Below are 14,115 nucleotides of genomic sequence, written 5' to 3' on the forward strand. Positions count from 1 at the left end.
AATGACAATAAAGACAAGAACTGGTGTGGAAGGTGGGAACTGGTATCTTACATTGCTAAAATATTTTATCATATGCAGAAAAACAAAAAAAGCAATGGAAAGTGCTTGTGAGAGGGATCAGATGTTAGATTTAAGAGATAAGAGTTTAGGTTTATTAGGTTGTGAAATGATTAAATTACTCAACTGAAAAAAAAAAGAGTTCAAAGAAGTCATAATTTTTTTTAAAAAAGTAAAGAAAGGCATGATGACAATGTTTTATCAAATACAGAAAATAAGATAATTATGGTAAAAAGAGCAAAATGAAAATATCACAGTTAAAAATTCCAGCTGAAATAAAAAACTCATTAGAGAGGCTCATCAGGCCGGGCACGGTGGCTCACGCCTGTAATCCTAGCACTCTGGGAGGAGGAGGCCGGCGGATCTTTTGAGCTCAAGAGTTGGAGACCAGCCTGAGCAAGAGCGAAACCCCATCTCTACTAAAAAAAAATAGAAAGAAATTAGCTGGACAACTAAAAAAAAAAAATGTGTATATATATATATATATATATATATATATATATATATATATAAAATTAGCTGGGCATGGTGGTGCATGCCTATAGTCTCAACTACTCGGGAGGGTGAGGCAGTAGAATTGCTTGAGCCCAGGAGTTTGAGGTTGCTGTGAGCTAGGCTGTTGCCGTGGCACTCTAGCCCGGGCAACAACAGAGTGAGACTCTGTCTCAAAAAAAAAAAAAAAAGAAAGAAAGAGAGAGAGGCTTATCAGTTAATTTGAGATCTAAATGTTTTAAGAATTCAAGTTCTTATAATTTAGGTACATCTTTGGCTACCAAGAGTATTGGTTTAATAAAAAGATTTATGCACTCTTAGTTACCAGCATTAAGTATAATACAAGCATATGTTTTTATTCTGCTTGTGTATGTCATTCCTAAATTTATACAAGTTTGCTGATCTAAGAGCTGCATTTTATCTACTAGATGCATAATATTATAAAAAATGTAAATTCATGTTTAATTAAATTGAATCATTATTCTTACAAACTTTATTTCAACAGTAATATGTTTTGTAATATGTCATCTTGAAGATAGTTTTCAAGATCTTTGGATAACATCTCAGATTTATTCTAAGTTGGAAAATGAATATTCATTGAGTATGTAATAATTTTAAAGCATGATAGAATACTGATGCATTAATTACTAAGCATAATTTTAAGTTTGTGTGTTTTCTGCATCTTCATTTTGTAGAGTACAGAGAGACCACATACATATTTGGGTATGTTAATGAATGGGTACATTTATTATTAATATTTCACATTGAGAAGTTATAGTCCTAAAAAGTATATGGCTATAAAAAATTGTGACATGAAGAAGTATATGGCTATAAAAAGTTGTTCATAAACTCTGTGAGTCTTTATAAAATGCTAGTGTATAATAATTGAAATTACCCATATCCTAGTTTTCTTTATGAAACTGAAGTTACTATTGATAAAAGTGATAATCAATATTTGTGAATAAGTCTTTACTAGGAGCAGTACTGTCAGAGAAAAAAATTATTTGTAACATATGCAGGGTGTGTTTCATTAAAAAAATAGAGTAAAGTGATTGGTTATTTTAGAAGGAGAAAGAGGACAAAAGCTGAATGGATTCAGAAAGTTGTAAGAGTTCATAGAAAATGAATTTTATTTGTCATGGTCAAAGCTAGCTAAATTTCATTTATAAAGTTTTCTAAAAAGTGATTTTTGTTTTAAAATTATAGTGATAAAAATTAAAATTTGATTTTAGTTCTGTTAGCAAAATAAAATTTTCTTGGATTATTGGTCTGTTCTAAGTAGGAAAATGTAAAAAAAAAAAAAAAAAGACACAATTACCTCTGAGTAATCTGCCTAGGAGATAGAAATTCTGTGTCTTATGAGAAAAATGTCCTGTGTTTAATGTTGACTTTTTTCATGTCATTGATTATTTAAGAGAACAAAGTCTTCTAGCTTTTGAAAGAACTAAGGTTCTTTCCTATCATGTTATCTCTTATGTTTACTTTTTAAATCTTTTATTGGCACTTGTTTAAATAGGTAGCCAAGTATTGTTTCTCACTAAATCATGAAAGTGTTTAACCAAATGTTGAAACCCCCTGACAACTTTTGATATTTTGCCTTTCCCAAATCAGACCCAAAATGATATCTTTTGCACTTAAAACTGTCTTTGAGATTCTCAGGGGTTCCTGGGAATATCACAAAAGATTTGTTCTTTTACCTTGTAAAAAGGGAGATGCTATAAATAATTAGGTTTATTTGATATGAGTTGCAGGGGAGGTGTTATCAAATCAGAAGAGGTGCTTACTCTTTCTGGGTTAAATTTATATGGTAAAATGTTACTAATATAAATATTGCAGAAATGCTATAAAATTTCTCAGGGTTTGTCAGTGCACTTCCTGTCCATGATATGGCTCTATTTATCAGAGTCTATATATTAGACAATAGTATGGTATTATCAGTTGATTTTTAATATATTATTTTTGATCACAATTATATTTTTTAAATTAGATTCAATATATTTTAGTGGTTTTTTTTTTTTTTTTTTGAGACAGAGTCTCACTCTGTTGCTCAGGCTAGAGTGAGTGCCGTGGCATCAGCCTAGCTCACAGCAACCTCAAACTCCTGAGCTCAAGGGATCCTCCTGTCTCAGCCTCCTGAGTAGCTGGGACTACAGGCATTCACCACCATGCCCGGCTAATTTTTTCTATATATATTTTTAGCTGTCCATATAATTTCTTTCTATTTTTAGTAGAGATGGGGTCTCACTCTTGCTCAGGCTGGTCTCGAACTCCTGAGCTCAAACGATCCGCCCACCTCGGCCTCCCAGAGTGCTAGGATTACAGGCGTGAGCCACCACACCTAGCCTAGTGTTTTTTTTAAACTGGTGATTCACATTACTTATGATGTTTCATTAATAGATAGATGTTTAAAATCTCATTCAGACTTATTGAATCTTTTGCTTGATAATTTTGTTATATTTTTGGTATATTCTAGCTATGTGATTGGTTATTAATGATACTTATATCTCTGGATATATTCAACTTACTTCCAAATTGTTCAGAAAAAATTATGAGTATACACACACACACACACACACACACTTGTATAATGAAAAGGAGAAAAAGAGATTAATGGAAAAGCAAATAGGATAAAATATTAACAATAGATGAATCTGGATAAAGGGTATACAAATGTTCCTTTATTATTTGTACTTGCAACTTCTTCTATAAATTTGAAAGTATTTCCAAATAAAAGTAAAAAATAAAACAAAACAAAAAAGACAATTATTTTGACCTGTCAGGCAATTCATAGATATTCATTTATTTGGTTTTAGCCATTAGAGTTTTATTTTGTTCTTTTAGTGGTGAGATATATTTTGGTGACTTTTTTTATTCTTTGTGTTCCTTGAAGCCTTGTGTTTCAGTCTTCACCTTTGAGGAAGCAATCACCTTCTCCAGTCTTTACTGACTTGCTTTGAGTGAGAAAGCCCTTTACCCATATGCCCTACTTGAGATTCTGAGGTTTTTCAGTCGTTTTCTCTGGATATGCCAGCTCTACTTCTTGCAATTGCTCTTAGGGCAACAGTCTTAGAATTCTGTGCCTTTTCTCAATCTTTCAAAGCCAAGCTTGGCAATGAGGGCCTACTATATAATTTTCTTAAGGTAGTGCACCTTTGAAATGTTCAGGGTTGTGTGGTTTCTCCCAAAACAGCTTAGTTAAGATGGATGCTAAGATCCATATCTACTGTTGATATCCGTATGCTGTCTGCAAGAGCTTGTGTGGTCTGTGCATGGGGATGCACAGGATGCTATTCACCGGCGATACACGGGGTGTTGTGATCAGGCATTGACTGATGGGAGGGGTGTTTATGGGCAAGTCTTCCTGCATGGTTCATGAGCAGGCATCTTGGTGGCATTCTCTAGCTGGTTAGCAGGATTTGTGGTTGGCTGTTGAGAATTACCTACCAGTTGCTTTGCAATCCTACTCTTTCCCTGCTCCTAGCTGCCCCCAGGTAGTTCAGCCATCCTGATCTCCTCAGTCATGTAGGTTGGATGAGACAGAAGTTAGCCTGCTGGACAGCATCTTGTAAGATTGGGAAAGATAAGTGCTCTCTTTGCTGTTACTTTTCCCTGTGGGAGAAATTGCAGGCTGAGGTAAGCTCCCGTGGCATTAATCTGTGACATCTTGAGAGAGGGCTGATACAAGTAAAGTGAACCTGTTCTTGTTACCCTCTTTAATGCATCTAATGTCAGATATTTTTGCTCCAGCAGGGTGTGTTACCTCTCAGATAGACTCCTTGGGTCCGACAAAACTATACTCATGCATGGGTGGTTAGTGTTTTCATGTGGGGAAAAGAGGTAGAATCTCCTATTCCACCATGTTGCTGACCTAAAAAAAATGCCGCTGAATAGCTTTGTATTCTCTCCAGTTAGAGAGACATTTTTTAATCTCCGAGAACATGGTTTAGAATTACCTATTTAGCAAAATGTCCATATATGTTGTGCAGGTATGTGCATGTGCATTTTTTGACAACCAAAAGGTATAATATAGGAAAAACTTTTTACATTTTCATGGCTTTAATTCTTTCATATTTGTGCATATAGGGAGCTACTCTAGCTGTCTCCAGAAGAATGAATACATGAATACATGACCTAGCAGAAAGGAGATTCACTCTTCTACAAATTGTAATATAGAGCAGATAGAGAATCTGAAGGAAATGAGCTGAAGTATCCAAAGAAATCCTCCAAAACAATGTTCAAAAGCTCCCATTACCCTGATAGTCACAAACCTATTCTTTTTGTGAATCTCGTGTTACTTGGAACTTAAGATTGTCCTGAATTTTGTGAGCTAACAAGTTTATTCACAATAAATTATCTTTGTTTATGTTAGAAATGGTTTCCAGTTGACAGAGTTGCTAGGGGGATAACAGTCTTTCTTATTTAGTTCCCGATTGCTGAAAGGAATGTATTTTCATATGTCTGAGTTTGAATACTATATTCTAGTAGTTTTCTACTAATGGCCTGCATCCGCTAGAGAGCCCCTTGTCCCCTAAGGTAGGAGAAAACTTGATTTTTTATGGTTTTAACAAATGTGAAAATATTATTCTCACAAAACATTTGGGAAGTTGGCATTGGAACAAAAAGAGGTCATGTTACTGAGTACAAAGTAACTACATATTAACAATTTTATTAATTGTGTGGTGAATAGGAAGCAACATATTGAGTGTTTTCTCTCCTATGGGATAAATTGTTTATATGCATTTTTATATGAAAAATTGGTTAGGGATTTGTTCAAGCAGAACATCTAATTTTCACAATGAATATCTGATATTAAGTGGGAGATGCCTACATTTAGTTCTATCTTTTTAATGGAAAGTAGTAACAGAGAAGATTTAAAAACAGTTATTGTTTCAGGAAATTAGCTATATACACCCCAAACCTCAGGTCAAATAGTCCACATCTGCTCCCCTTCTCCATTCCTTAAATGCTAAGAGATTCTGTGTTTGGTTGCCTTCTTTCTAATTTGAAAAGAAAATGTATTGCATTGCATAATGTTGATGCCAGAATATTTCAGAGAGGACAAGCAGTCGATCATGAAAGAGTTATAGTCATATTAGAAACACAGAGAGGGGTTAGAAACAGATTTGTGATTGTTATAGAATGAGGCCTCAGAATCACGTGGTTCAATTGGACTCACACAAAATGAACAATGTTCTGTGTGTCCTAATATTCAGCTCAGCAGACTCTCACACCAAACTTGTCTCTTTCCTTCGCTATCACCACATTCCAATCTATTTTCTGCAGGCAGTAAAGACAGACAAAGCTTTCCAGACTATAAACCCAATTATTTTACTTCCTAATGCATATCCTTTTAAAAGCACCCACGTGCCCTCTAGCTAATTTCCACACTCTTTTTTTTTCCTCATGTATATATGCTTTCTTGGTTTATATTAAGAATAATAGTCATGAAAATAAAGTTTTAAACGTTTGGAGAAATAGAAAAAAAAAAAAAAACAGGTCTGGAACCAAAGTGTAGAAGCAATGGCCATTTAAGAGATTCAAAAACTAAAACATGGAGGCAGGAAGATCAATTGAGCTCAGGAGTTCGAGACCAGCCTGAGCAAGAGCGAGACCCCAGCTCAACAAAGAAAACAAAAAACAAAAAACACGCACACAAAAAACCCCACAAACTAAAACAGCATCATTAACCAAGAAATCTTCAGGAAGTAAAGAATGTCCAGGGCAATGTAAATAGAAAACCAGTAGCAAGCACCAATAAGAAGTAGGGAATACATGAAGGAATTCACCTCACTTAGACATATAGTTTTGCATATGCAGTCCAAGAAAATACATACCTGGCTTGGATGGATGGTTTGTATTCAGAGATAAATATTTTGAAATACAGACATTGAATAAATATTAAGGAAAGTACATAGGCATTAAATTCGTGGTGATGAAATATGGGAAACTAAGAAAATATAACGAAGCTAATGCAATATTCCTTTTTTTGGAAAATTTATAATTCAAGTGCATATACCAAATAGATCAAAGGTATCATCAGCTTGATTATGGAAACAATTGAGGCTGTGATATGCAGTAGAGAGAATACTGAAATATAAATTTAAATATATGATCTTTGAAATTGACTCAGACACTGTCTAGTGTTATGACAATATATAATGCAATGAAACATTCTTAAATATATTATTTGCGTCTGAAAAAAACAAAGTGGTGAAAGAAAGTGATTAGTTATGGAGTCAGACACAATTGTTTCTAAAACAATCTATCATTTGCTGTATGATTTTGGTTTTACTTCTTTATTTTCTAGTATATAAAATAAGGCTACTAATAATTTAAGTTCCTCCTTTCCTTTTTCTATAAAATAGAAATATCACCTATTTTACTCATGCATCTCATATAAATAATATGAGGTTTATAAAAATTAAAATTTCTATTAATTTTAATAAGTTTATATGAATTAATTTCATACCACTTTGATTTGTTGTCTTAGATGTATTACCATTCAAAAATATACTTATTCCAGATAATCAACAGATAACAAATAATAATCATTATTGGAAATTAGAGTTGCAGGGGTTGTGAAATACAGGAAATGCATGGTTTTCTCAGCCATGAAGGATCATTTAGACATTTTCCAGAGGTCAAGTGGGTCCTTTTAAACATGTATTAATCAGGAATTAATATGATGAGAATTATAACTTAGAAAGTTTGTATGCAATGTAAAAAATAGACTGTACTATGACAATTCTGAAGCAAGAAGCACATTTAGTGGTTGTGGCAAAACATAGCAAAAACATGACAATGTTCAAAACTAAAAATTAGAAATGAAGATAAAAGATATGGATTCAGTCTTGGTGATCTTGGTGACCGAGGAATGGAAAGTTAGCAAGAATAGGAAAGATTTCTACAATGGTCCCAGAAAGCAATTTTCAGGATGGCATTCTAGAATTACTCAGACCACTTTCTGGAATACTAGCAAGATTCATACTGCTGGAAATAGGAAGTGTGGTAAGAACCAGGGATGGTCCACAACCTTGCTACTGTAAATGTGCCCCACGGACCAGCAGCTTTGGTTTCACCTGGAAGTGTATTAGGATTTCAGAGCCATGGGCCCTCCCTTACTGAATCTGAATTAGAATTTTCATGGGATCCCCAACTGACCTAGGTGATAATTGGAAACAAGGGCTGGAATTAGGGGTGCACCCTCTTCACCATCACTCATAGCCTTTCCTCACTTGGGGAATTTGTGTTTTTTATCTCTGGAACTTTTGGTTATACTTTTCTAGACATCCTGCGCTCTGGGAATGGAAAAAAACACTGCTACCACTGGATACAGTACATGCTCCACTAAAATTAAAACTGCTACTGCTAATGCTCATTTTGGACTTTTGTCATAGCAGACATGCAGGTAGAGAAAGGAATTACTTTCCAGTCAAGGGAAATGGGCTTTTTTATTATTATACTGGAGCTAGTGTTTCTGTCACATAATGTAAGCAGTATTTTTAAAATACAGCGGATTCTATAAGTGTGTTTTTGAATTCATAACTGTAGCAATGATGGCCTGACAAACATTGTAATCAGGGGGTTATAGACACCAGGGATAAAGTTCTGGGTTACCCACTGCTCAAGTGATATAAACAACCAGAACTACAGCTGAGAATAAGGAATTTTAGTGTGGATGGTACAGAAAGGAGATGGCGAACACGGATTATAGATTTGGAATTAATTGCATTAATCAACAGGGAATGTGGCTTTCTCCAGTAAACATTCTTTTGTCTTTTTTGGGGGGCGGTGACTACACACTGTTTTAGAGAATCACTGAGAGTTCAGTGTAAATTTATGTAGTATGTATGACTGGAACTGAGTGGAGCAAAGATGGACTGTGGCAGATCCTGAGTCTGATCCATCCACATGCTCTGCACCCTTCCCAATTCCATCTATGCCTGCCCAACTTCCAGCTACTCTAATTTATGTGTATTTGCCTAAAGATTTCTCTGGACACTGTAGTCCTCTCTTTTTGCGAATAAGCCAAAGGTAGTGGGGGAATTAACAACTTTAGAGGCAGTTATCTACAAGGTGATGGAAAAATATCCGCAGTGTCTTGTAGCTCTGGTTGGACAACTGAATTATACATTTTACCCTGATTCTAAGAATTAGCCAACAGATTTTACCTCCAGAAACAGTAGTTACTTGTCTGATAATGAACCCTGGTTTTGCCTTTCTTCTCATTTTTCATCTCACATCTACACTCATCTACCACTACTTCCTGAGATCCCCTCACATATAAATGATTAGTACTTAACTTGTTTCAGAAGACTATAAACCAACATAGATACCATCAGCATATAGTTACTCTATATCCATAAAATTTTTAAAAAAGTGCTAAGACTTGATACATCATGGAAGGACAAAGAAAGACTTATAAGAAACACCATGATTTGAGGGAAGAAAAGAAGAAAAATAAGTACAATGGTTCCAGAAAGAGTGCTCAGGAAAACAGGAACAAAAAAATGTGAGAATTTGCAATCAACAAGCTAAAAGAAGGTAGTGTTTTAGGAAGGCAGAAAACATTCACAGCACCAAAAATTTCAGGAATGTGAAGTATTTTAATAACTAAAAAATTTCATTGTTGTTAACACATTGATTATTTATGTGGCATATGTAGGCAGAGATTAATTATGGTACATTTAGGAGGTCAATGGGAGGGTGAAAGGAGAAGTTAATTTATTGTATAAGTGACAGGAAAAGGCAATGGGGAAATAGGAAAAGTTGTTGGCAAAGGGGGTTGAAGAGATGAACTTTCAAGAGTGAAGGACAGTGAAGACAGAAAAATAATGACTGACAAAAATATAAAGCTACCTGAATGAGAGTGTAGTATAAGTAAGATGAGTGTAACGAATTAAGAAATCTGAAAGGATAAGAATTTAGAGTAGAGAATGCCATAGTTAAAACTAAACTTTAGAGAATGAGAGGCTGGGAAACAATATCCTTTAAAGGTATGCTTTTCAAATGAAAGCAACGTTTTTGTCACATGTAATCACAGAAACCTGAACTTAAACTGTCTTTGAGACATGGTAAAATGAATTAACTATAATACAACCCACTTCAAGTAATTATAGAAAAAATACATACTTAGTCAGATGATACAATTTTTTTACTTGAATTTCAACTATCCATGACTATAAGTAAATAAAAACTCTACTAAATTAAATCTTGAATGAGTCATTGCCTGAGGAAATCCTTGAGCAATTGGCATTTGCCAAAATTACTCTAGACAAGTTAGGTGATATAGAAGAGTCAAGTACTCCGTGCAGAATTTTGGTGATAATAGTTTTTGATGATCTACACAGCTTTGGTTTATTAACTGTCATTGTTTCATAGCTTACATTGACTTTAAAAAAAATTAAATTATGAAGTATGACCTATATATCAGAATGAATGATCCATAACTATTGATTTCAATTAATTATCATAAAAAGAACATGTATTTAACCACCACTCAGGAAGGAAATAACACATTTCCAGGAACCCAGGAACCTACTTCTTTCACCTTCTAATCATTATCCATTCCCTGCTCCCCCAAAATAACTACTATCCTGACTGATAACACTGTAATACAGAACCACTTGAAATTGCACTTTAATATAATAGAATCATATGGGCGGTGATGGATGTGTTTGTTACCTTGATTGTAATGATAGCATCATGGGTGTACATTGAATCTGTGCAGTTTTTTGGTATATCAATTTCACCTCAATAAAACTGTTAAAAAAAGTAGGTAGATTAGGAATCTTTGTTTAACTCTCATCTCAAATGGTATGATTGCTTCATAGGTATGATTTTTGTTCTTTTTTTTATTTCAGGATATTATGAGGGTACAAACATTTTGGTTACATTTTATGACTTTGCCTCACCCAAGTGAGGATTAGAGGCTTGCCCTTCCCCTCTACAATGCTCATCGCGTCCATTGCTTGGGAGTTTACCACCCCACCCATCCCCTAATCCCTGAAGAATATTACTAAATATTTTCTGGAATTCATTGGTAAATCAATTTAGGTGTGGGCATTTTTTTGTAAAGAAAGATTTAAGGCCGGGCGCGGTGGCTCACGCCTGTAATCCTAGCACTCTGGGAGGCCGAGGTGGGCGGATCGTTTGAGCTCAGGAGTTCGAGACCAGCCTGAGCAAGAGCGAGACCCCATCTCTACTAAAAATAGAAAGAAATTATATGGACAGCTAAAAATATATATAGAAAAAATTAGCCGGGCATGGTGGCGCATGCCTGTAGTCCCAGCTACTCGGGAGGCTGAGACAGGAGGATCGCTTGAGTTCAGGAGTTTGAGGTTGCTGTGAGCTAGGCTGACGCCACGGCACTCACTCTAGCCTGGGCAACAGAGTGAGACTCTGTCTCAAAAAAAAAAAAAAAAAAAAAAAAAAAAAAAAAAAAAAAAAAGAAAGATTTAAAATATATAGTCTGTTTAATAGTGATAGGTTGAATATTCTATTTTATCACTTACCATTTTTAATGTTTCATTTTAAGGTACCATTTAATTTGAATTTTAAACATAGCAAAAAGTTGCTATGATTTATGATTTGTCAATATGTTTAATAATAATAACATGCTTTTTAAAATTCTCATATGCTTATTTGTGTCTTCTCTTTTTCCCATTTTAGTCTCAGCATTGGGCTCTGAATTTCGTTTTTCTTTCAATAAAATTATTAGTTTTCCAATAATTTTTCTTATATTTTTACCTATCTTGTTATCTGCTAATAACACTATTTCATATTCCTTCCACACCTTTTAAAGTTTCTTTTTAAAAATTTTTAAAATATGTACATAATATTTTTAGCCTGTGGTTTTTTTCTAATGTATACATTTGAAGCTGTAAAAGTCCCTCTAAGCACAGATATAGCTATATTATTAAAATTTTGATATGTCCTATTATATTTCCATTAAAATATATTCTAATTTCTGTTTTTTTTTTTACCTTTTACATAGGTCATTTGGAAGTTTATTTTTTATCTGCAAACATATGGTTCATGCCTAGTGATTTAAGAAAATAATTGATTTCTAGCTTATTTCATATTGGCCAGAGAACAACACCTGAATTATATAAATTGTCTGATATTTCTTGAGACTGGTTTTATGGTACAATATTTGGTATTTTTTATAAATGGTCCTAGTATCCTTAAATGAATGTCTTTTCTGAAGTTATTTGTGTATTATAAGTTTGTAAATACATATACACATAAACACATAAACGTGTATATTATGTATGTGTATATGTATATGCACATCTATTAATCTATACACACATTTATCTGTATATAAGATGGTTTAAAATCATATTTTCCAAGTCCTTACAATTTTCTTTGCAGTCTGCTTATATTTTCAGTTACTCAGAGACATATGTGAAAATACACCATTTTCATTGTGGAATCTTCTTAATTGTTTTGGTAAATTTTTATCAAAAATTTATTTTTCTTACTTTCTTGAAAAATAATTTTATGTAGCATAGAATCTCATATGTCAATTATTTTCTTTCCTTTTTTGAAGATATTGTTTTAATTTCTATAGATATCCAAAGCTTCTGTTGAGAAATGAGTTGTAAGTTTTATTGATAATTCTTTAAAGATAATCTTTCCATTCTCCTTCTGTTTCATTGCTCTTTTTCTCTCACTTAGTTGTGCTTCTAGTTGTTTTATCTGTGCATTTGCATTTTTTTAAATTGTGCCATATATATTTTTAATTCAGGGTGTCTGGGATTTTTAAATTTTCTTGAATCTGTGTCCTAATGTATTTTACCACTAGTTCATATTCTCAGCATTTATGTTTTCATATATTACTTCTCTTTTCTGTTTTCTAATTTGTCTTGGGTAATATCAATTATACATATGATTATATGCATATAATTTATCTATTTCAATTCTTACCACTGTGATGATTAAATAATTTCGCATGTCAAGTTGGCTATGTTATAGTGACCAGTTGTTTGATCCAACATTACAGATGTATTTTTAAAGTGTTTTCACATTTACAATCAGTAGACTAATTAAATCTGGTTATCCTCCATAATGGGGGGGGGCTCATCCAATCAATTTAAGGCCTTAAGAACAATAAGTTTCTTGAAGAAGAAATTCTGCCTCAGAATTGCAAAACAGAAAACCTGCCTGATTTTCCAACCAGCAAGCCGGCCCTGTGAATTTTAAACTCAAGAATGCAGTATCAACTTTTACCTGACTGTACAAAATGGCAGTTTGCACTAAAGAATTCAAGCCAGTTTGAATCTCATGAGCCAGTTTGTTAAAATCAATCTCTCTCTTTCTCTCTCTCTCCCCCCACATATATCTACATATGTGTAGAAATACTCACCATAAATAAATCTATATCTATAGAGAAATAGATATGTATACCAAAATATATGTTCACATTATTATATATAAATATAAAATATATATTCTCTGCTCTCTAGAGAAACAGATGGATCTCATTGGTTCTGTTTCTCTAGAAAACCCTTAATAACATACCACCTCTACTTTTATTCCATCCTGTAATTTCTCTAGGCTTAGTTTGGATGATTTTTCTGATTTACCTTATAGTTCATTATTTCTTTCAACTGGTAAATTCACTGGTTATTTATTCAGTTTCATAGTTTGCATTTAATTTTTTCTTAAGTGTTTCTTAAGCATTGCTCTTCCAAAGTTAATATTTGTATTTATATCTTTAAACATATTAAGCATAGTTATTTTAAAATCTGTTTACTATAACTGCATTATTAGGAATCCAGGAAGGTCTGTTTCTGTTATCTGTTGTTTTTCTGGGTTTCTGATCATCTTATGCTGTCCCCTCTTGTTTCTTAGCCAAATTATATGAAAATACAGACAAAACTTGACACCTAGCATGATGTTTGTCTTCTTCAAGAGAGTATGTGAATTATTTTTCTGGCCAGTAGTTAAAGGATTTACCAATTATTATTCCTTAATCTAATTCTAGATATTGCAATGATGCTAAATAGCCAAGGTGTTTTCAATTCACCTGTATTCCTATTGTGTAGTCAATCCAAATACTGGTAGCTTGTCAGGACTCTCAATGTTGCTAAGCCCTGAAGTCCAATTTTCATTCTTTTTCCCATGACCCTGTTTAAAGGCCATTTCATTTTCTTACCTTCTCAGCAGCCTTTCCTGGTATTGTCAGATACCCCTATAGAAAAACTGTCTCCAATAATGGGATCATATCTTTCACTTTTTTCCTTATCCTTTACCTTATCTCTATAATTCCTCACTGTCTTTTAAGCTTTTTAATTCTTTTCAAAAGATTTTAAAGATATTTATTCTACCTCTTTCAGTTATGCTATTTGTAGAACATTGATCCTATTTAAAGATTCTCATTATCAGAAGAAAATATCTTCTGGATGTAACATATTACATCAAATAATTAAAAAAAACCTCAAATTCACTACTAAGTTTAAATATTTAGTTATCAGTTAACAACTTAGCATAGCTACACATACTAGCAACAGTGCGTTTTGAACCAGAAAGATTCTGTAATTCATCTAGCCTATCCCTTCT

Source organism: Eulemur rufifrons, chromosome 4 (assembly GCF_041146395.1).
Source record: "Eulemur rufifrons isolate Redbay chromosome 4, OSU_ERuf_1, whole genome shotgun sequence".
NCBI classification, from domain to species: domain Eukaryota; kingdom Metazoa; phylum Chordata; class Mammalia; order Primates; family Lemuridae; genus Eulemur; species Eulemur rufifrons.